Source organism: Hippoglossus stenolepis, chromosome 21 (genome assembly GCF_022539355.2).
Source record: "Hippoglossus stenolepis isolate QCI-W04-F060 chromosome 21, HSTE1.2, whole genome shotgun sequence".
NCBI lineage: Eukaryota > Metazoa > Chordata > Actinopteri > Pleuronectiformes > Pleuronectidae > Hippoglossus > Hippoglossus stenolepis.
In genome coordinates this window covers 8,983,708-9,007,087 of record NC_061503.1, presented here as the reverse complement: position 1 = coordinate 9,007,087, position 23,380 = coordinate 8,983,708, and the positions used below count along the sequence as shown (strand labels likewise).

The 23,380-nt window shown below is 43.7% G+C and overlaps 1 protein-coding gene across 8 annotated transcripts in view; it reads left to right on the top strand.

The window, feature by feature from the left end:
• The window catches only part of raraa (retinoic acid receptor, alpha a), a 145,707-nt gene that overhangs the window by 39,637 nt on the left and 82,690 nt on the right, over positions 1–23,380 (top strand). For 3 of the 8 annotated variants that reach the window (XM_035145575.2, XM_035145569.2, XM_035145578.2), the window contains one exon: positions 417–538. The exons of 2 other annotated variants lie outside the window; for them this stretch is intronic. The gene's annotated coding sequence lies outside the window, so the exon portion shown is untranslated. Of the gene's footprint in view, positions 1–416; positions 576–23,380 lie in introns of all 8 variants that reach the window. 3 more of the 8 variants (XM_047338269.1, XM_035145574.2, XM_035145570.2) reach the window with 2 other exon arrangements.

The following is a 23,380-nucleotide window of genomic DNA, read 5'->3' as shown; positions in this document are numbered from 1 at the left end:
CGGAGCAGTTGGTTGCTCGTAACACAGTTAGGGCCTACACCATTTGTCTGGACATGACCATTACCCAAGCCAATTACTGACTGGTGTACAGGCGACTCGCCAACAGTCTAATGTTTTCCCGTCATGCCTGCCCCCTAAACACACACACAAACAGAAGGAGGGGGTGTAGCGGGGAGAAATGGATAGAGCGGAAGGATGGAGGGCCTGAGGCATAACCCCCCGCCCCACCTGACTGACTGACTGACTGATACAGCTAATAAACTTTCATTTAAGCTAATGTTTTTCTGTTTTCTCTCCCCTCCATCCCTCCCTTTCTCTCTCTCCTTCCCTACTTTTCTCTCTCTGCTCTATTTTTACACCTCTAATTCCCACTCTCCTCCCCTCAATCTCTCTCTGTATTTCTGTATGTGCACCAGAAGAGGGGCTCGACCGAGCAATCGATGCGGGCGGTCCACCAGCTGAAAGCCCAGTTGGCCAAACAGCACACCACTCAATCAGTCTGAACAGCAACACACGGGGCTGCTGGCGACCAACAGAGGTAGATGCACTCTGTGTACACAGCAGTAGATCCTGAGGTGAACTCATTTTATAAACGATGCACACACCTTGTAGCGGCAGTAAAAGTGATGCACTGTTTTTATAAATCAAAACAAAACCGACTTAGTCAACAGCAGCACATTAAAGATTCAAACCCATCTGTAAAACAGCGCTGACAGGCGGGAACATTTTGGCTCACGTCTCCTTGCCACTGCCAACACTTCTATCTTTGCATACTGTAGGTGCTGTGCTAATTAAACTTCCAGACAAAGCAACCGCCATGTTTCTCCTCTGTTTATAGCAGCTGAATGGTCTTTGTCTGAGACCACAGTGAGTACACGTGTGGTTTTCCCTGCGCTGGTTACGGTGTCGGTACGTGTCGACAGTGGTCACACTCCCTACAACCACACTGCTTCTAATTTCCCTGGTTTGGTTGAAGTGTGTTTGCAGCAGATGTAGTATGTGTGCTTTCTGGGTTTCATTGATTTGTGTGTCTATGCTATTGTCATAATACATGTGATGCCTATGTACACCAGTTACACCCATAAACCGCAGGGCAGTTTTCAGACATGAACTCCTGAAAAATATCGTGAAAAATGGCGTGAAAAATGGGTTTAGACCTTTTCTGGAGTTTGCCTTTCAATTAAGAACGCAGCAGGAGATTATCAGAGTCAGATGCGTTCACAACAACAGGAAAATATCCAGAACATTCAGACGAGGGGTGACACCTGGCTACAGCATGCAGCAGTCAGGACATTCTATGTAAATTCCGCTGGGGAGATCCCTTGTTTTTGTTTTCAGCACATCGACGTCAGCTTTGGCTCTAATTGCCAAAAGCTCTCAAATCTTGTTATCTCTCCAAGTTGACATCTTTGTCTTCTATATGTATTTCTCTTCTTTTTCGTCCTTTATTAATTTTGTCATCAACATGCCCAATCGCTCGCTGTGAGCTTTCCGGACACTTTCCTGCTGTAGTGTGGTCTCACTCAGACATTTTACTAGGGGTCTGACAGGATAAGTTCCAGAAAATTACGTTCTCACGTACATCCCCCACCACAAAATCTGAAAGCAGCTTTTAAAAAAATCTTCCATTAAAATTGTACTACGGTGTTTACAGATGCTGTAAGCTTGTTATTCATGTTTGGTGTATCACCCTGCAGGTTTATCTCTGCCATTTTTCAACATTCAACATTTTTTTTTTTTTGTCAGAAGAGCATCTTAAACCAAATCACAATTGATCTTCGACCATGATCTAATAACAATTGGTTCTCCAAGACCTGAGTGTTTTATAACGTGCGGGAGTATCCATTTAAAAAAACAACAACATCCTAAGTCTCACCAATTTAAATCATCTCCTCATGTGCCACAAGTCAGGATCCATTAAGACCGATTATGCCGCAGCGGACGGTAAACTGAGGCAAATTAGGGTCATCATATGGCGTGGCCAGTCTGAGAGGAAAAATCCCTGTGCACGTGCTCTCTCCAGCAGAAGGACAGCAGAGATGTGTTGTCAGGGAGCGAGCGGCACCAGTGCGACTGTTAAGTACACTGTCGAGTTCACTCCTGTCAAGAGCCGTAACGTTTGATATGTGAAAGGAGAGTGTTTGAGTGCACAGCAGCCTGGAGTAGAATTGCCTCTTTTCCCTCCTTACCCACTGACCTACCGGCAGACGCTCACCCCCGTCACTCCATGTGCTCTATTCCTTTCCCTGAACTGCTCCTAATGGTTGAAGTGAGAAAATAGAAACGCCACCCTCTGTCCTTTCTGGAGAAGAGAGGAGACGAGAGATCTCCCTGTTGTTAATCGTATTTTTTCTTATGTTAAAAATGTTGCATCCAAGTTTTCTCCTTGCAACCTTCATGTGGTGCCATCCTGCTGAGTCCTCATCCACCCAGAAGTGTTAGGGCCCTATAGAGCTTAACAGTGTGGTTCTGGAAATAGAAATCCTATAGATTTTCTGAATAGAGATATAGATTATTGGCTGTAATGTTGTAACCATTCAGTGTAGAACTACCACAAGCTACGAGACTGTGGAACGATGTTTTGTGCTGTTGTTGAACCCACAAGTCTGCATGTTATCAACTGTGTTTCAAGAAATACGAAGAAGGACTGCACTACCCACAATCCTCCGGTGTAGTAGCGACATCTCTGATTGGTTGAACTTGCTGTTACTATGGAAAGGTTTACTACAACCGCGAAAATCATGACAGCTATATGATGGTTCATCATTACTACATTAGGTTACTATACTATACACTTTATGAAACGCTATATACACACATACAAGATACAAACTACAATATAATGCAACACTGTATACAATTTAAGAAGAAACTCTGGAAGTCGTTGGAAAGGGATCATTCGCAATGGTTCCTTCACTCTTGAAATACTTATGTGCGCAGTCTTAATTTTCCAATATTTTTTGATCTGAATCAAATGTTTAATGGTCATGATTCATCTTGTAGCTGGTCGTCCTGGTTCCGTGCTCGAAACTCTTTTTATAAGGATTTTTCAGACATGTCAATGGAGAAAATTAATGGGAAATTTACTTTCGATACCAGAAAAGTGGGCGGTCACTGTTGCACTGGTGTGCTACAGTAGGCGAGGCAGACAGTCTTAGTATTTTTTAATAAGACAGGCAATAACAATAAATCCTACAGGCTAATCACCCACTCACCACTCTTCTTCTCTTCGCACCCCCCAAACCCAGAGCAATGCAGCATTACCCTGCCGCCGCCTTCAATTACGCCATTCATCATGCGTCTTATCTGGCCGCTGCTTTGATTGAGTATGCAATGGGAGGCGTCGCAATCCCCACATTCTCTACACAAACGTGTGTGTGTATGTGTGTGTGTTGGGAGCGCTGACAGGAATGGAAAACTGCATTGAGGGAGGGTGGGGGGAGGTAGTGGGCATGTGGCAGTGAGTGTATGTATCGGGATGTATGGGTGTGTGAAGAGAGGTTGAAATACAGAAAGGGTGTGTGTATGTGTGTGTACGTACATGTGTGTGTATGCACGTGTGTGTGTATGCACATCTACAGGAGTGTATAAATCAAACCAGATGATCGTCCCCGACTCTGATCTGCTCCGTCTCAGCAAGAACCCCCCTCTCCCTCCTACTGTCCCTGTACTTCCTCTCCCCCCCTTCTCCTCCTTCTCCTCCTCCTCTGGAACAGATTTGTCTGGGGGCCCCTGTCTAATCTCCAGCAGTGCCGGGTGTTGGGAGACGGGCGACAAATTTTAATAAGCAACTGGGCGCTGTAATTTAGCAGCCTGGGAGGAAGATTAGGCTGATTGATGCCGGGCTTGCCTAATGGTCCAGCCTACGGCTTCTGGCCCAAATTGGTGGTAATGAAAGTTTTGTGCAAATTGAGATGGAGGAAAATAAGGCATCCTCTCATCTTCCCTCACACCCTCTATCTTCATTCATTCTCTGCATTGCTCTCACTGCTTTCTGTCTCCCTGCTCATTTTCTCCTCCGCTCTCTCAATCTCTTTGACAAGGTGTGTCTTTCTCTCTGTCTCCCTCCATCACATCCTCTTTCTTTCCTCCCCACTCCTTCTGTTCTTCATCTATTTCACGTCCTCTCTTTTATGTAGTTCTCTATTTTCTACATCTCCCATTTTGTATTTCTTTCTTTCTTTCATTCGTTCTAGTTTTTCTCAGGCACTGAGAGTCTGTCAGCCCCTGTTGAACTTAATGGAGTAGGTTATTTACCTTCACCCCACCACCCCTTTCTTGGCCCAGCCTGTAGGAGGTGTGTGTGTGTCTGTGTGTGTCTATGTGTGTGTACAGACGGCGCAGGAGGTGTTGTCTGAGTCACTTCTGTGTTGTCAGGACAAATTAATCTCGATCTACAGAGAGATGGGACGACGGGGCTGATGACTTGTCTCCCTTTACCTCCACCTCTTTTTCCTTGTATTCCTCTGATTCACTCTCACTTTCTCTCTCTCTCTCTGCTTTTTCTCTTCATCTCACCAAATCGTTTTCAGCAAGGCTGCCACTCTGACAAGCTCCGCCTGCCATGTGTTATTAGGCTGTGGAGATTTTCCGGACACCTCAGGATAAAGCAATTGCATGTTGATGTTCAACAGCCTGTCCCACTACTAACCTTTGTATTATTCCGTGCATCTGCTGCACTCTGTTCCTGTAACAAAGGCCTACTTTGAATGAAAGGATAACATGGCATCAGAAAAGAAGTTCATGCAAAAACACAATCATTATTGAAGGGAGACGACATTGTATCACAAGATACTGCTACTTATCTTTGTGCTGCACAGCAACGAATGCTCTGCGGGACAAAGACGTCAAAATAAATTCAGTGGAGATTTCTCGCTTGTGGCTCAGGAAACTGAGATTTCTTGCATGAGCAAAGGAGCATCCTTACTGAATCTCCTACTTCCTCTGACCACTTATACGTCAAGAAAGACAAAAACAGACAAAGCAAATCTCATGAGTACTGAATGCAGGGAAGCCAAGAGAGTGACTTTAGGGAACAACAAGATTTAGCTTGTAGAGTGGGTAGGGCTGGCCGTCATTCAAAATCCCTTCACCTCGATACTAGTTCCTGAATTGAATGATACTATTTTCAATCCCAAATTTTTAAATAACATTCGAAATATAGTTCAAAATGATAAAAATACATTGCTCAATACAGTACATATTTACTCTATGCGTGACCTGCATGCCTCTGACCTGTTTGGGTAATGTTACGTTAGACAGCCAGCAGTGCTAGATCTTAATACAAGCATGCTGCATGCATACTGGCATCCCGACTCTGATGAGATTTACATGTTACGTTTTAAAATTTGGTAGCGAATGACGAGGCATTTTTTTCGACACTCAATAGTATCTAAGCTGTTTGGTTGGTGCCATACAAAAGTTTGTTACTCAGCCATAGGGGTGGGCAATGCTACGCCAGTGGTAATAGAAGACTACAGCACTGTATGTAGCATTTGATATTCCAACTATTATAAAATCCCCTGAGAATGGATTTGATGGTGTAAACTCGAGAGATTTCTAGCCCTCTAGGAGTTCCGCTTATGCATGTACTGAATAAGTTTGTGTGTGATGTGTGCACTTGCATTTTGGCTCATTTGTGTCTCACATTTCCCTGTGTGGGTGCGTAAGTGTGTTAGCCAGCTATCCAGCTCTGATTCCCCAACAACAGAGCGAATGTCTTCCGGCACTTTTCAGTCCCCTTTTCTCTTAACTCCCACACAGCTCTCGAATCAGTTTTTTTTTTTCTTCCCTTTTTTTAAAAAGACGATGCTGCAGACTCGTCCTCCTCCTCCCTTGCTGCCACCTTGAGTTATGCACTGATCTATCATTAATAGCTTCATTAACATTTTTATCCCTCTGAGGTGCTGGTGTATATAGTTCAAACCGCTGCACGGATGTTCACATCATTAAACGAGCTGAATTCTTTCTATAACTAAAGCGGAGGTGGATGATAACACCAATACGCTTGGAAATTTTACAGAATTCTGTGCGTTCGCAGTCCCCGAATAAGCATTCCCTCTGCTGTTCCTCCTCAAGGCCTCCTGTAAAGTGTGTTTCCTCACTCATATTGCACAACCTGTGTCCTTTTGCGATATTCTGGACAAAATGTGAACAAGAGGAGCGATTATTTCAAACCCAGTCTGCAGTCCAACCCAGGCTGAAGAGAAACCAGTTTGATGCTCAACAGCAACAATGCAGCAGAGTTGAACAGCCGAGCCTGCAAATGAATGGCAACCGCCTGTGAAGTTTATCTTGGTGAGAGCCGGCCCTTGTTGATTGCTCACCAAAGTGTGTGGTTGAAATCCCAGACAACACAATACAGTCTTGCCGCGGGAGTCTCAACAACTGTCGAAATGCAGTTTGGTCGGAAAGCTGGTGTTGGTAATTTTAGATTGGATGTGGCCTCTTTTCTCAGGAGCTGTTAAGGCTTTGTATGGTTCACACTTGACTGGCCAAAGTGGTTTGTCAGAGTTGATTGTTTATTTTTTTTAGGAAAAGAGAGAGAGAGAGAGAGAGAGAGAGAGAGGGAGGTTTGTATGTACGAGATTGATGACGGAAACATCGAGTGTGGTTTGGACCGTAAACTCGTGGGAATTTTTATTTCCTGGTTTCCCCTTTTTACAGTTCTTGTTTGCTCAAAATGTCCGGTGGTCAGGCATGCAGTAATTTGGCTCCGTTCAGCATGTTGCACAAGTGTCTCTGCAGGCCAGTGTGCCGAGTTGTTTCTGGGAGAGGCAGCAAGACGGGGCCATTTTAATAAATATACCCTTGGGGCAGCAGGAACAATGGATAATGCTTGGCTGCTCCCTCTACTATTTTCTTCTGCCTTTGCCTCACTGGATTTTGATTTCTGCATGGTGCGCTTGAAGGTTTTTTAAAGATATGGAGCGATAATAGATAATCTACCTCCCATGATACAGGCTAGTGGAGGGGCAATAATGCAAGAAACCGAGAGCGTATGAATTGCCTCTGTTTGCTGAATGCTCTCCTCCCACCTCATAGTTATATGGTGGGTGATGCTGTGAGATATTAAATGGGCTGACAGAGTGCCCTGATGTTCAAGTTCCCCTTCATATGATAGTGGGATATGTCTGATGGTATGAGGTGCAGGGAAGGGGGGGTTGTCTGCTCTCCTCGCTGGTTGCGGAGATGTGAAGCATGGGAAGGGGAAAAATGAGGGCTGTATGGTGGAGGAGGGAAGGAGCAGGGCGAGGTGCTGATGGGAAAGAGACAAATGGCGTGCCAGTGTCAGAAGTGGTCATGTGCCGAGGAAAGAGTAGGGGAGAATGAGAGGGAGGATGGAAGGAGGGCTTGACTGATTAACCTGTTTACCTCCCTGAAAATGCTCCAGGCGCCATTCTGATTAAAGTTCAGTCTTTCATCTATCATCGCCATGGCTGGCTTGAACCTTCAGAGCTGCCGATACCAAACACCGTCAAAACGGTCGAGCCTCCGACCTGAGCCACAACCACAACACCCTCCCAACAGTAAACCTCATGCTCTCAACCAACACCCTTCATTTGAATCTCATCGTTCTTTGTCATCTCTTGACTTTTCGGAAACCCACCTGCCCATAATTTATTTTTCTTTCTGCCTCACATGCTGAGTTTCTATGTATGTATGAGTTTTGCATCGTTTCCTCCCACTCTGCTTCTAAGCTTCTTGCTCTCAAGACTCAGTGGGGACAGTACTTGTGTGTCTCAGTCTGTTTCCTCCAGTGACGTGCTTTCCCAACTCAAGGCTTTTAGCACCTCCAGCATAATACGATTACACCCGTTTGGGGACGTGATATTGTCAACGGCTTTCTATAAATATCCCTCCAGTCCAGTTGCAGAGGCACAGCAGCACTGTGAGTGGACTGGAGGCAGCGATGGGCAGAGGCAGCGCTGTACACAATGTTCTGGCCAGTCAAGCACAAATGTTAGCCCTTTTAAAAGCTTTTTGCAACGTCAGAAGTCCAGTGTGTGGTTGTGCGTGTGTGTGTGAGGACAGCCATATGGGAAAGTAGAAGACAGGAGTTAGCAATTAGATCCAAAGTGGCGAGTGAACCTGTACAGGTGCAGTGGATAGGCAGGCTTCACTCTTTCTCCTCCAAGATAAACAACGGCATCAGTTATTTCTTTTAACACTCAAAAGCGACAAAACGGTATGTTCTAAGTTCAAGTGATAAAGCCCTCTAGCATCTGTGGTAATTATGAGTCTCAGGAGAAGAAAAAACATCAGTTAACAGTCAGTCTGGTCCTGTTTCCCATTATATTGCATGTTTTATTTTAAACCATAACCATGTTTGCTCCCTTATCTAACCAAGTGGACACTATTCCAATCAGGTCCCCTAATTTGTATTAGAGCTAGGGATGGTAATCCTGGAAAAGTCCAGGCTGCACAAAAAATGGTACCGATACATCCCACCCTCACCCATCAGCCCTCTAGTCAAAGTTACGCCCCAAAAACACATGCATTTCCATGAAATTTTGTCGAAGGGTAGGGCATGACCCAACATATAACCCAACAAATGTTTTGGCGTGGATCCAGATTAGGGGACAGATTCAGTCATTTGTTTTCATATATATGACGTGTTTCAACATTTTGATTTAGTTCTCAGAGAATAATTCATGGATCTTGATGAAAACAATTATCCATGTTAAGGGGACTGATATTCATGAGTATGTGACATTTGGTGTGGATCCAAATAAAAATAAACTGATTTCATAGGGGGTGATTGATTGATTTGGATGACGTTGATTATGTTGACGCGTCGTCTCAGCCCTATTTCACTTCTGCATTTCAGCACCAGGCTGTCTAGACTAGTGCTGAACTGCCTGTCTTGTGGTGCAGAACAGAGTGTTAGTTTTGTTTCCATATTGGGTTTTTATATTTGCTCCATAATGTAAATGTACAGAGGATGTTAGAAACAGGCCCAGTTTGGTTACAGCCCAATAAGAGAGTAATTCAAATTTCACTGGGGTTCTAAAAGAATTTGTGTAGGGCTGGGTTTTCTCTCCACCAGTTACCCTCCACCACCTCTGTTGGAAACGTCTGCTGATGTCCACCCTCCTGTGTAAAACTATGAAATGTTGGCCTGCTCCGATTTCAGCTCCTTCTCTCCAGTGTTGAGCTTCTTGGATCCCTCTCTCTTTTTCCTGCTTCTCAGCGATGGCAGAAAATTAGGTCAATACTGTGTTTGATCACGCTTTCGCTCATTCCCTTGGAGCCTTCCCCGCATCCCCTACCCAACAATCTTATTTTAAAACTGCCTCTTTGTTTTCTTGCTCATTATCTGTCTTTTTCCCTAAGCTTTGTCTCACTTTACTTTCCATGTTCTGTCTCTGCTTCTGCCAAGGAAAGTTTACTGAAAACACATGGGCATGGGTCCGCCTCGCCATGCCTCAACACACAAGCCTTCAGTCACGCCAAACAGCAATACAGACCAACTAAAGTCATGCTTCTTGCTCAGTTTTTCTCAAATGCAGAGGTTTTTGTAGTCTGTGCTACAGTGAGGGGTTCTGATACCAATACCAGTTACAGAAATGCCTCTGATACTGCCAAAAATGTTGGGTTGGGCATTGGTGAATCTACGTAGGCTACTGATCTGATAGCACGTCATTAAAGTTTCGCCCGGATAAAAGTGCAATTTTCTTTTTACGGAAATTCTCTTCTCCGCTCCAAAACAGCAGGGTTTAACCTGAGCCAGGCCGTACAACAATGATAGCTATCTCATTTCCATACAGGGTAAGTAGCATACAGCTGTAAAAATACTTTATATAAATTGTTATTTTTTAAATGCACTGGTATCTGATCGGTACTCAGTATTGTCCGATTCCAGGTATTGGAATCAGTATCAGGAAGGGAAAATGGTATCGGAACATCTCTAGCTACAGGGAATGAATTAGTTTCAAATAGTTACCATGGATATGAGAAGCATAATTTTGTTGGAGGTTTTGTAATATACAATTTTCTGAAGTGATTTAATAAGTAGGCTGTATAAATGTTATTCAATTATATTTGGCTTATGATCAGATGAAAAACCCTGGGATTTTGTACTTGTGTTGTTGTAGATTTCTCTATTTAGCTGTCTATTTTCTCTAACTACCGTGAGCACACACTAATGTGGCTGTGTCGTGCGTGGCTTTTGTTCCATTCCAAGCCAAAAAGCACATATGTCCACGCGTATCCACATCTGTGTACACAAAATTAGCTTAGAGAGTGCTATTACTGGTCTACGTGGACCCTAACCCCAGGGGCAACTGGAGAGGTTTAGGTGATTTCACTTCAGCCCAGACAGCCTATATGGTGTTATAGCAGCCTGTGATGGACTGATTTAATCCCACTGATGGTGCTCATAAGACACAGGAAGAGGGATAGACATGCACACACACACACGCACACACAAAGTCACCCTTCAGTCATACATGTGGACATAACAGGGGTTGTGTGTGTGTGTGTGTGTGTGTGTGTGTGTGTGTGTGTGTGTGTGTGTGTGTGTGTGTGTGTGTGTGTGTGTGTGTGTGTGTGTGTGTGTGTGTGTGTGTGTGTGTGTGTGTGTGTGTGTGTGTGAGAGAAAGAGAGGTCAGCAGGGCTAACACAGTCCCCTGGCTGTTCTCAAGGTTAATGTGAGACTGACAGCGGCTGCTATTAGCGGCCTTCAGATGGCTTCCACCCCCATCTGCGGAGCTGATTCATCCCGGTGGCAGCGGTGCATTAAGATGTAACAGCTCCACTCTCAGGTGTCACTCACCCCTTTAGACTGTGCCCTTCATCATAATTTTACATTTCCTATTAACTCATATTGTCTACCGCTGTGCACTAAAAGGATAGGTGCTGCCGTTACCGCCTGACGCTCACGTGTCACTCAACACTTTCCTAATGTCATTATTTCATGTCGCCCCATTGTGTGTTAATTGAAATATCTCAGACATTGTCTATATGGTCCATTAAAGGGACAGGAGCCTTGTTCTTACGTGTCTCCAGTGCTTTGCTCATTCATTTATATATTCAGGGTTTCACTTCTACTCGCATAAAGTGTGGCTGAGGAGACGGGGGAAAAAAATACCATCAAGAAGAATTGCACTCTGGCATGTTGACGTCTGCACCCAAACCATCTAAACCTCATTTACATTTTAATTCAAAGACATTAAGCAGATGCTCTTATCAAGTGCAGGTTGATGTTTAGTGTCTTGCTCAAGGACGCTTAGGTGAGGAGGGTTGAGCAAGTTAAATGAAAGCAATCAAATAGAGATGTTGTCTTTTTTCATGCTTAATAGTCACATTTTATTTTTAGTTTCTATTATAGTCCCCAATTTTTTGTTATTACATTTTATCTAATGACCAAAGTGGAAGCTTTAGAACAAATTAGGATTCAGCCTTGGTGGGAAAGACAGAGATAATAATTATATTGCATTTAGAAAATAACAATCAACAGCATACAGACCTAACCATTAAATTAATGTATAAACATTATTTAGATGGATTATTAAAAAACAACTAGCATCAGCCTCAGCTACCAGTGTAGAACGCAACATGTATAATCAATTCCAAGCGTTGCTGACCCTGTTTTCTTTGCTAACAGTTGCTGTACAGTTAAATTTTGCATTTTACAATGAAACAACCGCTTACATGCTCAGGAGATGAACTAATGTTCAAGCAATCTGTGTACACGGGAACATGCATGCCCAGTGTACGTCAGTGGTCACATGATATACGTTTTTTTAGCATGTTAGTATGGGCGGGGATTAAAACTGATACAGAGCCAAAACGCTAGTGAGGACAGAGATCGTTTAAATTTGGAAAGTTTGGAAATTTTAAAGCATCCTGATAAGCAGGGCTGGCAGAGAGTGGAGATGAGGTGGGTGGGGGGGATGCCTGGGCCCATATGAAGAGTGATGATGTTGTTGACTCACTGTCGGCCGGATGCCAATCAATCAATTAACCAATCAATAGTCATCTGGTGAGCGCCTAAGGACTCTGGGGAAAATCTCCCAGAAACACTCGAATCAATTACTTTCCGCCGCAGCCACAGGCTCACACACAGGTGCACGGACCCATACGCACATATACACATTTCTCCACTTACCTGGTTTACATGTTAAGGCCACTGCCTCCCGCCTTTTCTCCCACATGCCGAAAAGGCCAAGGCATCAGATTGCAGTGCCTTGGGAAAAAAGAAAAATTAGGAAATTCTGTCTTTCCCCTCGTTCCTAATGCCTCATCCCTTTTTGTCTCCCCCCTCTCTTCTTCTCTCTCTCTCTCCTCCTAATGGAAAGCAGCATACCCCGGCTGCCGACAGCAGCTATATCCAGCTACACTATAACACAGTTAATAGATAGGCCTGGCAGCTTATGGAGCCCATGCATTTTTAAATGTAAGTTTTATGACTCCTGGAGAGCAAGTGAGGGAAGAGAGGGAGGAATGTGCTTGATATTCGTTCCTTGAGCGTCTATATAAGAAAGTGTGCCTGGAAAGAGAGAGGGAATATGGAGGGCAAGAGCAGTGGAGAAGTTGAGCATCAGTTTAGCTCTTGTTTGCTTTCTCTCTTTTGCTCTCTGGGGGAAGGGAGGGGAGCTTTTTTATCTTTTCTTTGCACGGTTTTATTTTTACCTCTATCTCTCCCTTTACTTATTTGAAGTTCTCTGTTTCTCTTTCATGCTTAATTTAAGGTGCAGTACGCACACACACACTCACACATACAGGCCTATCTATAAGGTCATTGCGGTCATGAACCCTGTTATTAAGCAGTATATGGCTAAATCCATCCAACTGTTGTTTTTATATTGTCTCGCATGCTTCCAGATGTCAAAAGGATTTATTTGCATACATATAGTGCGTGTATGTAGCGTATGCATTAGGCTAATGTGAGTTTTTTAATCTTGCAGCTCTAGATTAGTACAGTGACCTTTGGGAATCTCCAGGCAGCTCAATCTCATACACACACACACACACATATTGTATGCTTACATATGCGTGTGTGTCCTAGAGAGGTCATAGCATGTTGACCACCAGTCTGTAGAGTTCATCTATGTCTGGCCTGACCCACAAACCCCTGCCTACACTCTGGTGTTGCAAATAAGCACAAACACACATGACTACACACACACACATACACAAACACACAGCATCAGGCTCTGAGTGATCTCACTGTGCCCCACATTCTGCCTCTGTTGGCGCGCTTGTCTTGCTCATGGCACCAGTGGTGAGCTATGAAGATATGCGTTTCCCCTCCAGGGGGGAGAATGGCATGCAGAGTGTGGCGCAGTTTGCTCAGGGGTGTTAACCACAGACCAGTACACCGCAATGGGCAGCAGCACTATAGGTGATGGCAATTCCATTCCATATTGACATGCGGGTACAATCATTACTGATGGTTGAATTACTGCACTGTACTGAGATGGGTGTGTTTGATCGCTGACATGTTCTCGTTCACATTGCCACACTACTGCAAATGGTGCTAAAGCTGTGACCCTCAGAGTTAACAATGTCTGTGAAGAAGGGATTGCAGCTTCATTCTGTTGTATTATTCATTGTAAACTGCTGAGTGTGATATAGGTTATAAACATGAAATGTACTGTGAGGCCTACGAGGTGATATAAGGTTAACTGTGCCTGCATATACTACCTGCAATGTAGTAGGGACTGCAGTATCAATTTTTAAACAGTGTAGCATAAATATCTTTCTTTTCCAAGGGCCCTGGTGCAGCTTTCTTTTTTATTCTTCAATACAAATCCCCACTTTGTTTACAGTAAGTGCTTTTATAAGTGATAGCAAGTCATTTAATTTGGAACAAAAGGATTTTTAATTTATTGTTATAATTTTAATTACGATGATTTAAAAACCTGGCTATATTTACACATGACTGGTTCCATTTTGCTGGTATTCATTCAGTTGGTGCCAAAGCAATCCAGTCTCCAAGTTATTGCATTTACTTACAATATAACTACAACATACATTTTCTGTTGGAAATGGCTGACTGGCTTATGTTCCCAGGTAAAACTACAACACAACTTGAAATCACCTGCCAATCGCAGCCAGTCAGGTACATTCATCCACTGTATTACGCTCATCAGGGCTAGGGGGGAGGATGATGCTGGTCAAGTAGGGTATTCCAGACGGCCCTCTCCGCATCCAATCATGGATTTCCTGAACTGAATTTGATCTTTTAACATACACCACTTGTGTCGCCCCATGTGTAGTCATGCTGGTCTTTTATTGGTTTGAACGAAGGACAACAGCGCCAAAAGATGTACCAATTGTGAGTCCACTGCTTCACTGTGCTGCTCATAACTGCATGTATTTTTCACATCTTGCCTATTGTAGCTCTAAGCCTATAACTGTATGTTTGCAAAGGTCATGTTTGAACAAATGAGCCCCTGGTTTGGTAACGTGGTGTGAGGTGAGTTATCACTTTGTGCAATGGTACCTTTATATCCAATTGCCTCTGTCAATGGGAAACAAAGATAAAGCTCTGTGAATATGCAGATTTACACAGTTTGAAACACCCAACGGTGGATCATTCAACTGATTTGATTTAGACTTATATAAACAAGAAGCTTATGAGCCCTCTGGAAAAAGTGACATTCAGGCTGGTGAGTCAAACTAGCTTTTTGCTACACACACACACTTACATGTCATGGCTGCAGCAAACATCAATTCATATCTAAAGAGGCTCATATGGATACACACTGCTGCACAGAATAATTGTCACACACGTACAGATACACACAGTTAACCAGACAAAAACCCATACATACAGAGGCAAAAAATCCTACCATAAGAAACATTTAGTTTTTCTTAGTTTTGAAGTATTACTATGTGTTACTGTATTCTTAGAAATACTGGTGTTATCAGCAGGGGCTGCCTGGAGGAACCACACACTGTCCTTGTTAAGACGGCACACCCGCTCAAAGGAGCAGATCTTGTCTGATCCTCTGGCAGGCAAGTGGCGGCATAAACAGGAAGGGGCCCTGCACTTCAGTACGTCATTTGCTCTCATGTCATTGGATCTTCTGTGTTGAAATGTGCCGAAGTGTTTTGCAAAACATTGTTCGCCCAATATCCTGAGTAGGTACACGAAGGTGACACTACCTTAGATGTAGACACACATGCACAGTTAGTTATTGTGTTGGCTGCAGAGCCAGTTGTGTCCTGTTCCCTTATGAGGATAGAGAGTGACGCACATAACCTGGTAAAGTTTCTCATGCACCCATAGAATATGACAGCGTAAGTGTTCTGTGTGTATGTGTTAGCTGGTGGGGGTTGTTGAGTCTTTTGGAGGCTCTCTGACCAGAAATATGGACTTCATTTGTGCCAGGCCTCTCCCAGTAACGGGAACAGAGTTAGGGGTGGACTGAGGAAGACACACACACACACACACACACACACACACACACACACACACACACACACACACACACACACACACACACACACACACACAGACGCACTCATGACACATGAGTTTAGGCTCACTCGGCTCATTATCTTCATACAAAGCACTGTATTATCTTTACCAACTAGTATGAACTCTCTAATCTTGCAGCAATTAATAACTAAATTTTCCATTTTCAGATGCCCTCCATTTCCTCTATTTCTGAATGGGATCTAATTAATTTTATAGACATAAACATTATTGACAATGGAGACTGTCCTTCGCTCTCATAGAGGAGTGCTACTTCCTGAAGCAGTAGTTGACGATAAGGCCTCAGATATTTAGAGGAGACTGTCCTGTGTAGAGTATCCATAGTTACGTTTTATTGTTAGGTGACCTCCAGCAGCTAGTTATTATGATGGCTGCAAACAAGGAAGTCTGTGTTCAGAAGACATGGGGGTGGATGGATCGAAATAACATGGAACTTAAAGTCGGGAGACGGCTCTTCGTTTCCTGTTTGAAAGCACAAGTCGTTGCTGTACCATGACCTCTCCTAAATCTTAACTGTGTTAGTTATTGTAAATATGATGTTGAAGGACGTTAAACCTTTAGATTGTACTTATTTTAAAGACACACTGGCATCCGCTTTCTTATTATCTTATTTTGATTGATCCTGCACCAGTTGGAACTTGGCTCCAGGAGAATTTGGGCAAAATTGGCCTTCAGGAAATTGTAATGGACATTTTGACTATTTACAGACAATGATTATCAAAAAAATCATCTGCAAATTAATTATAAGTTGCAGCCCCACGTTGTTAAAAAAATTAGAGATGTTTATAGCAAGGATAATAATAATAGCACACACAGGTCGTGCACAGGCTGTTTTCACAGTAATATTGGGAAAATGAATGAAATATAGAGTGATGCTTGTGTGGTGCTCGTCTAATGATGGTCGGGCCGCTTCCCTTTAAAGAGAACACAAGTCTTGTCCTTGTGATACTGTAAATCCTCATCCCTGGGCTTTCTTGCTGCCTTTGTGAAAAAACACATGAGCCCACCACGACTGTTTTTTAAAACAAGTCCAAGTAACGCATCAAAGAAACTTTATAGCCTGAGGTTTTGTCAGATAAATTATTAAAGTGGGCAAGTGAAAGACCTAAGGAAGCGAGGGATCGTCAGGACAGCACCAGAGGGCTGGTGGAAGGAGCAGAAGCGGTGTGTGTCTGTTGGGGAATGAATAACATGCACTACAGACCCCAGACCGCAGGAGGCATGACTCCTTTACCACCAGGAAACCTCAGGGCTTTCTGCTCTGTGTTCGGTTTGCTGTCACTTTACTTCTCATTTAGTTTGCCTCTTCTCTTCCACCCACATTTAGTGTTACCATGTTATTTCCTTCTTGCTCACTGCGTTGTTTCCTTTAGAGTTTTTACCACCTTCTCTCCCAGCATGCTTCTCTTACTCTATAGCCCCCTTTCCACTGGTCAAAAAACCCACCAACACCCATGAACATCTGGCTTTTCTCTGGAATGGGAATGGATACAAACAGCATTCACTCCCGGGTCAAACGATTCTGCAGTAGAAAGGTTTTTATCAGCTCTGGCTCCGACCGCAAATTACTCCTTCTTCTTCATCTTTATTTTGGAAATCTAGAAACTGACGCTGCACCTTTTTTTGGGGCTACGTCATAACGCAGCTTGAAGTTCAAGGTGCGTTATGACGTAAATAGCCATGAAAGTTTGTTTACTTATTGTTTTTTACACCTTTTTTCTTTGTATTGTGCAAGATGCAACACTGGCAAGACGGCGAGGTGAGAGAGCTTCTCAGTTTCTGGCGAGTTTATGACATCAAACATGACTCACCAAGGGAAAAACAAACAGAAAGGCAAACTTTACTGACAACGGGAATTGAGTCAACCACCTTTATTTAGTGGGTTTACCCATGTTTAGAAAACCTGCTTATACCTACAAATTTTGTTGTAAAAGAGTTACTGTATATCTTTATTGCTTACTTCCAATGTCGCCCAATGCAGAGCATGTTCAGCCTTTAACTCCCTCTCTGCGTTGGCCCTTTTATCTCCTCCCACCCCACCCCTCTCTCTTGGCTCCCTTCCTTTTTTTCTTTCCAGCTCTCTTGCTCTCACCTCTCCACTCTCTTCATATTTCATATTAAGCAATCCTTTCCATGGAGCCAGCTGTGTAAACAATAGGGACTGGCCCTCCATGTTTTCTCAGAACGAGGGGAAAATGCCGGAAAACCTGGATGCAAGGAGCTCGCCACACGCCGTCCACACCGATGATCTATGGCCCTTTGTCTCCACGACCTCCTTTGAGCACGAGTGGGACTTTCTGGGCAGAGTGTTGATTTTTGTGTGTGTGTGGGGCTGAGCGTTAAGCATACAGCGCAGTGTGTTTATGCGGGTGTGGGAGCTTATCTGTTACCATAGCCCCCTGCAAATATTGACCAAACTGAATAGCTACAGTGAGTAGCTCGAAAGCAAATGCAGCATGTCCTGCTCTGCCAGATACGCCTGCAGTTTTTTTCAGCAACGGCATTCTCACCGGAAATAAACTGTCTTGCTTCACGGAGAATTTTGCAAGAACACCCCTATACCCCCATTACTGATAAATAAAGTAATCTCAGCTGTGGTTCACATTCTGCAGCTGACCCATATTTAGCAGCACTGGCTCATGCTCCTTGTCTATGTATAGGTCTATAAACTGTCAACCTATGCTGTAGGCAGCCTATTTGTACATGGATGTTCCTAGAAGCTGCTGGTGTTCCTGGGATTTAACACTCTTCATTTGATACTCTTTATTTAATTGGTGGGTTGGCAGACTTACTTTGGTGGACACGGTTAGCTAAAGTGTGGGTGTGCATCTGTCAGGGGTTTGCTGTGTGTGCGTGTGTGTGTTTATGGGACTACACGCATGCATGCAGGTGGGCAGATGGTCCAGTTCTGCACCGACAGCCACAGCAGCGCTCATTTTGTGTGAAGGAAGAAGGCTACCATCTTACCCTGACACACATACACCACTCATCCCTGGGTTTATTTTTTGCAGGTGCAGTGCTTGTTGGCATTTGAGATCATTAAAGGCTGACCTTTCTGAGGTGAGGCAGAAATGTCACCTAGCCTTTGCTGACAAGTGGACTCACCCCATAGGGGGCCTTGGCAAAACGGCTGAGGATTCTCACCTCCCTGGATGTGCACTTAGCACCCTTTAGCCCTCTAGCACCACACTGTCTGGCTGTCATCGAGAAGTAGCTCCCACCTCCGGCTCTCTCACCCGCAATGCCTCGACTCATGAGGATTCTGACCATCTCGAAGCAACGCAGGTGGAAGGAGCATCGAAGTGGAAGTATTGTTGGCTCACGTAGTTGCAAGGTTACCTTGCGAGGCAGCTGGATTGTCCGACATTGGCAAGATCATGTGAGAATCATTTCTGTCAGACCAATCAGTAGAACTGTTGACAGCTACGAGTGTGTGATTGGTTAGCTGAACCCAAGACATTGTCGATACATGTTGGACACATGAGTCTGCTGATACACCAGGACAACTACATACCATTTAATCTAGGGAAACTCCTGAAAACCTACCCAATCTGAACTAGTAATTTACAGTAAATGCAGTGTTCTGTAAGTCTCTCCCCCAGGGCACATAGATGATATGCACATGTGGTCCAGGATATGACTTGGACACACGCTACATGCGTGGCTGCACACCCCCCCCATTAGCTTAGACACTTGTTGATACACAGCATACAAACTTGTGTGTCTCACACATCTACATCACGGCACATAAAACTACACACACACGTATATCACCGCACATAAAACTACACACACACACACACACACACACTTGCTCTCAGATGTGCAGTATTCACACACTGAAGCGTGCACACATGCTCATACTCTTGCCATGTGCCGTCTCAATTCAGAGGTACAGTATATGTCCACCCACGCTGCTTTGCTCATAAAAATTTTAGTGCATCGTGCTTCAGCGACTTCCATTATGTGTACCACTGCAAATCCAGACAGAGCCAGAGTCAGAGCTCACTCTGTGCTGTTAAAGACTGACAAACCACTGCGGGCCAGCAACCTGTGGTCTTACCTGTGGAGAGATCTTTGTACAAATCCATGTGGGTTTTCTGCTCAGGACATTACAGTGAAGGTCTTAAGTCATCATGTTAAATGGTGAAATACTGTCTATTGCAGGTGCGACACATTGACCATAATCAAATGACAGGTTCAGGAAAGCAACGTTATTCATAAAGTATCATAAAATATCATATACAACATAGTAGCACTTGATTTGATGTTGTGTTTATAGTTCTTTGATATTTGTTATTTACTAGACAATAAAGGAGTGAGAATCATTTCACTGTACTGCCTTGGTTTACACATAACATCGAATAATGCTGTTACAGAGCAATAACATATCCGTAAAAAACAAACACTGACTGTATTGTTTAAGCAGCTAAGCTTCTCTTATCAGCTGCTAACGGACTCTACAGTCATGCTTTGTGTAGCATTGACATCACCATGTGACTAGTTTTAACTCATTAGCACTGAGGTGAAGTGCTGCTGCCATGGACCACCAGCTGCACACATCGGTGATATGTAGCACTGGCAGCACCCATGTCAGAGATAATTGATTATATAGGAGAGATATACATTATAAATGTTGGTGTGTGCATGTTTTCATAGTGTGTGTGTGTGTTGTTTTTATGTCATGCATTGCGCTGTGCTTTTTTCAAGCTATTGAGAACAAGTGGTGTGTGTTAAACTTCCTGCCACTGACCTCTCTGAAACTTGGATAGTATGTGTGCGCACCTGTGAACATGTGTGCATATGTGTGTGAGTTGAACTGCGTGTATCTGTGGACATGTGTGCGTTTGTGCTTTTTGAACTGTGTGCACATCCAAACATGCACGCCTTGTTCATTTACGTGCACGCTGGAGCGTCTTGTGTATGCCACGCGTTGTATCTCCCGTCCCCTGTGGCTGTGTTCGCCGCGTTATCTGCCCATCCACCGCGACCTCATGCTGCCATTTGCTGCTTTTCCCGATTATTAATTCAGCGTTTGCTGTCACAATCAATTACAGTCTCTCGTGCCCAGCGACCTCTGACTCTCCCTTCTCTCGGCCCGTTACATGCCAAACACAGAGTTAAGACCAAGTGACCCAGATTGTTTGTTTATTTTTTCCTCCTGCTGTAAGTGATCACATACATTCCCTCAGGAGGTGCCCTCTGTACAGCACCTTGCCTGTTTGCTCTTGAGTATGTTGAAATTAATTTGGCAGATATAGGCTAGCTGTATATGGTAAAGGGGACAAATATAGCTATATAAGTAAAGGCTGTAGAGGAATTGTTAGGAACTCTTTGAAAAGATGTACATTAATGGATCCATTCCAGGCCCCAGGGTCCCTGCAGTGCACTTCTATAGGCTCCGCTATTGCATTACCTCGTCATCTCAGACTCCCGTACTCCATCATGTCTGTTTTTAGACTACAGTGTGTGCATCAAGCAAGAGCACGAGTTAATTTTTTAGACGTATATGTAACACAGGCGCTCAGAAAGTGAACATTCATGCATGTCTTACCATCTTCAGTGTTTGTACTCATGCATGTTCATATGAGATGTATCATGTCGGCCTCGACAGCACTCAAGAACATCTATACTCCAAGAGAGACCAGCAGCTGCACGTCATTATACACACAACTGCTCCCGTTTCTTCTTCTCCATATCAACGACCTTGTGTGTCAGCCGCACCATATAGAACACATACATCATACAGTGGGAGGCACCTGCTGCTGAGATTCGAGTGCGCCCTGTCAGAGGAAGTGATGAGAGATTAGTGTGTTTGCGTGAATGCAGTTGTATGTGTGGGTGTGTGCTTCTGCATGTGTTAGTGTGGGTGAAGGACAACAGGAGAAAAGAGATGTGTGCACGATGAAAGATAGAAAATATTAGATGTCTGTTCGTGTGTGTGTGTGTGTGTGTGTGTGTGTCTGTGCATGTCTGTGCATGTCTGTGCATATGCTTTATATTTATGCACATAGAAACACGCGTATGTACAAACGTAAAGTGCGTGTGTGTATGTGTGATATGACATGTTGCATGTTGTGTGCCAGGATTTCCGCGGACCCTGTCCAATGCAGGATCAGAACATCCAGCTGTTTGTGAGAATTGTGATTGGTTTGTGTGCGTTGACAGGAAGGAGGATGTGAAGTGCATGTCAGCAGCTTTACCCAGCTTTGGTGTTGCGTGTGCGATTTTCACAGCAGATTATACTGACCCCCCCAGTTGTGCCTTGATTCCTCATAAAGTGGCGTGTGTCTGATCTTTGTGCCTCCGATGTGAGTGCGTGTGTGGTTTGTCGTTACTGCTGGTAAAGGGATTATACAGGTGCTCAGTTATGTTCTGCTGCTGTCCAGCCTCTGTCGTGTGTGTGTGTGTGTGTGTGTGTGTGTGTGTGTGTGTGTGTGTGTGTGTGTGTGTGTGTGTGTGTGTGTGTGTGTGTGTGTGTGTGTGTGTGTGTGTGTGTTCCTCTGTGCGTTCCTCTGTGCGTTCCTCTGTGCATGTGCAAAAAGGACTTCTGTTTGTATGGCGTGTTTGAAATGGTTCAGCTGTACCACTCAGACATTGTTTACATCATGCATCAGAAAATGTTTGTCTTTTCCCAGCTGTGGACACTGGGCCTCATTCATGAAAATCTCTGATGCAACAGATTCAATTTAAACTCATAAATATACTTCTATTTGGGTTTTTTTTGTGGAATTCATCAATATTTACAAAGGTTTAAAGGTAATAAAATAATAAAATGGGTCCACAGATGCAATGTATAGGCCTATATATAATAAATTAAACAAAGTAAAAATTCAGAAGATGCAACATACTTCAACAGCATTTATTTTTTTTTCACAACATTTCTATGTTTTACAAATCTCAGGTCATGATATGGTGCAAAAGATAGATATTAACATAGTCAATTGTACACAATGTAACAATGATGTCAACCTTGTTTCTGACCTTGGTCCCTACTTTCAGGTTTGAAAACTAAAATAAAAATGTGAGTTGGAACTTTTTGGAACTGCACCTATCTGCACCTATCCCTCAGAAAATATATGAGAAGCTGCAACAATATCCTTCTCTATCTATGCACTCTGACACCAGTAAAAATAATCAGTTATGAAGGCACCACAACAAAGTTACTGCTAGTGTAAGTGCATGGTAATGTGTGATGCTGCTTATCATTCAGAGTAGCCTCTCATGGTGCCCGCACTAGATGCTGTAATGATAATGATGAAGGAAGTGGCCCATTTCCAGCCAGTCAGTCCTCTTGGTGTCCCAGTGAGTGGTATAGTTCCTCATTAAAAGACCCAGTTCACCATCTGTAGCCTCTGGCTGGTGCATTAAAATACATTTTATATGGTTTTACATCACTTCACTTTATATTTTTGACAATGCTAATGCATTTTACATGATCGTGAAAGTGTACAATGTGGAGTGTATCCAGGCTTAAATTCATAATGCTAATGGTTGTGTATTACTCTGTATTATAGAACCAGAAATATTATTCTTATATATTCTCTTCAACTCTTAACTCTCTTCTGGTTTAATGGGGGGCTGTTCAGGAGAGAGAGAGAGAGAGAGAGAGAGAAGGGAGGGGCTTTAAAAGCAAATAAAACTATACCCAACTCCCGTGGGCTTTAAAAACGCTAGTAAAGCTTTTGCACTAATACAAACTCATACAGCTCTCAGTCCTGATCACCACACACACCAGCTCACCGTGACAGGGTGACGACAGGGCAACAATCAATAAAAACAAGGCGTGTAATAGAAAGCCAAGCCAATAAAATCCGCTCTCCATCTGATTAAGGGACATATCGGGACTCCACATCCACTACCTGCAGTATACACACTCAAACATGCACAAACTCACAACTCTACTGCAGTTTGGTGTCTCGTTCCCAT